Below are 3,192 nucleotides of genomic sequence, written 5' to 3'. Positions count from 1 at the left end.
AAAGACTGGGTGAAGAGCATGCTGTGGGAAAACACCGGAAAGTTAATTTTGAACATGTTGAACTTAAAATGTATATTAAATATCCAAGTGGTGATGCCTATGGACAGTTGTTAAATCATGGAATTTAGAAATTTGAACTGATGGTTTATATTTGGGAGTCATCTGCATATCAATGGCAATTAAAGCCTTGAGAATGTATGAGTTCAAAAAAGTCATTATTATGGATAGAAAAAAGAGTTACTGTGAGTACTGAGCCTAGAAGCAGTATACATTTCGATATCAGGGAGAATAGAAGGAAATTTTAAAAAAGAATCTAAGAACATCCAGAGAGATGAAAAACAAACAGCAACAACAAAAACACGACCCTGTAAGTTTGTTCTCCTGCAAGTCAAGTGACCAAGTGTTTTACAGAGATAACGACTGATTTTATCATATGTTAATGATAGTTCAAGTAAGATGAGCCCTGAGAATAGACCACTGGATACATGGAGGTCATTGATGACCTAAGTAAAAGAAGTTCCAGTAGAGTTCTGGTGCTGAAAATCTCTATGACTGGGTTCAAGAAAGAATAGGCAGAGAGATATTGGAAGTAGCATGTTTAGGTACCTCTTTTAGGAGTTTTATTGTAAAAGAAATGAAAAAAGTGGAACAATTTTAAAAGGAATGGGCCAGAAAGGGAAGTGGAATCAAAAGTGAGATTTTTAGAAATGCAAGAAAAAAAAATCATGCTTATATGCTAATGCGAACAATTCAGGATAGAAGGAAATATTGATGGTGCAGGAGAGAGAGAAGAGAATTACTGGATCCATGTCTTAGGGTAGGTAAGAGGGATAGAACCTAGTGTACAGTAGAGGATTGACCTTTTTTAGGGGTATGGTAATAAAAGTTAAATTAACTCAAATATAGTTAGCTCAATAAATGTCAAAGTAGGAGCTTATTGAAAGTCTCTTCTGTTTGCTTCAGTTTTCATAGTGAAGCAGATATCATGATTAACAGTTTAGGATAAATATGGGGAAAGAACTGTTGGAGATTTGAGGAAAGATGGTATAAATGAACTTAGTGAATGAACTAGGACAATGTGGTATGATTGCCAGACAGCATTAAGGACTCATTTGAAATAACTGATCCTAAATGTAGGGTTAGATAAGGCAACATTGTTTTATATATTTTTCTCCAGCTGCATTCAATTTCAGCTGGCCAAGTGCAGAGAAGGTTGGGGGTTTCCTTTAACAGAGGTTGTACTTCAGCCAACTGGGCATGATGAAGCAAAAGGGCACCAAAGCAGCGGATGGTATTTGCAGGGAGGTGAATATAATCGAACATAGATTTTAAGTGAGGGCACGAGGGAGCGAAGGACAATGAAAAGACAATAGGATAAATGGATTGAAGGTTTACAGAGACAGGGTACTGGTGGAAGAGAGCTGAAAAGATAGATGAGGTTTAGAAAGTGGGATATTTAAAATTTTGATTATAGACGTATTGTAGTTATTGATGATGCAAGAGCTGGGAAATGAAGAAGACAAGCATTTAAGGTGGGATAAGGGCATTCATGTGACTTTGTTTCGTCTGTAAATGAAGAGCATCAGATTTTCATAGAGATCAAAGGTGGTATCTCTGATATAAGAACTTTGGAAAATCATATCAGTTTAAAGCCAAAATATATTTAAACATTTTCAATTTGCTCGTTTGCTAAATTACATGGTATTCCTTGACAACACAGAAAAAAAAGACAGAGTTTTATGTGCATCTTTCACTTTCTGCTTCTAGAAAAGTTGCTCTTTTCTCCGCTAATCTTAAACTGTGTCAATGGAAAACCAGAGTCCTCGTTATCAATAGGAGTACTGTGATGTGGGCTGCTCTGGAACAGCAGAAAGTTTATTAAAAAAAAAAAAAAAAAAAAAAAAACCTTAAAATTAAACAACAGTAATGTTAAATTATCCCTAAGAGTGCACGTAATTTAGTTCCTCGTTAATTGTTTTTCAGTACAAGTGAAATGTGCAATATGCAAATTAAATAATACTGCATGTCAGAGTTTGAAAGAAATATTCATTTAACATTGGAAGAATTTTTTTTTTTTTTTCCTCCCAGGAAATCTTGTTCATTTATTTTGAGAGAATTTTTGTTTGTCGTTATTTGTTCAAAACATAATACAATTGTGAGACCCAGTGCCTGCTGGCAAAGTTGGAATAGCTGTCAGCAGGAAATGGCAAACTAATAATAAGTGCTGGTAAAATATTTATATTATAGTTTACTGGGAAGCTGAATGTAGTTTTGTATTTCATTAGTGCTTGAGGCAGTACATAGTAACATATTTGTGCTCCAAAATAAGTGGATAGAATTCTAAATACTATAGTAACTTATCTTTCAACTATCTGCTGGGGAGAAAAGAATTAATAATAATAAAGGCTTTTACTAGCTGAAATTTAAGAAATTTGAAACAAGGTCCATAGGGCAGTAATTAGCAGCATCTCACATTCAGTGTTATTGGACACTAGGCTGCTGGATCAACCACTTCTGTCTGTAGCCTAGTAATTTAGCTCTGGTTCCTAATTTTCAATAACAGAGCTATTCAAGAGGGAGGGGTGGTCTTAAACCACCAGAGGACTCAGAAGTATGGCGATGTTCAAGTACAACACTGTGTTTATGTACTCCCCAAAGTGTATCAAAGCTCAGATCCAGAGAAATAAAAGAAAAGTCAAACAAAACAAGCATTAGACTGCGTAAAATAAGGTATGGACAAGGCAAACAGGTGAGGCATTGTTTAGGTGGCTAAGGTAGATCAATATCTCTTCTTGCAAGCCAGGAATCCTGCCTGCTTTCCTCTGGCGCTCTGCAGATCACCTTACGGCTTGCAGACAAACTGTCGCCTAAACCCAACTGACAGACAACCTATTTCACCCCTGTAAAAATCATACCCATCTTCTTTCTTTGTGGTTCACTGAGGGGAGAAAAAAATATAACTGCCAAAATGAAAATAACACCAGATTGGTTTTTTACCACATGTTAGCATCCTTTTTCATTAACTGAGCTATAAGACTGGCTCTTAATTTTGCTTTCATATATAATTCTAATTTGCTCAATAAAACACAAGTATATTGTGAGCATGTAACAATGTTAGTGTGTGCATTTGGGGGTATGTGGAGAGGTGACCAAATTGGTTCAAATAGTAAACACGTGTAAAGTGTCTGGCAC

This window comes from Elephas maximus, chromosome 10, assembly GCF_024166365.1.
Source record: "Elephas maximus indicus isolate mEleMax1 chromosome 10, mEleMax1 primary haplotype, whole genome shotgun sequence".
In the NCBI taxonomy this organism is placed as follows: domain Eukaryota; kingdom Metazoa; phylum Chordata; class Mammalia; order Proboscidea; family Elephantidae; genus Elephas; species Elephas maximus.
Note: the sequence above shows the minus strand (reverse complement) of the source record.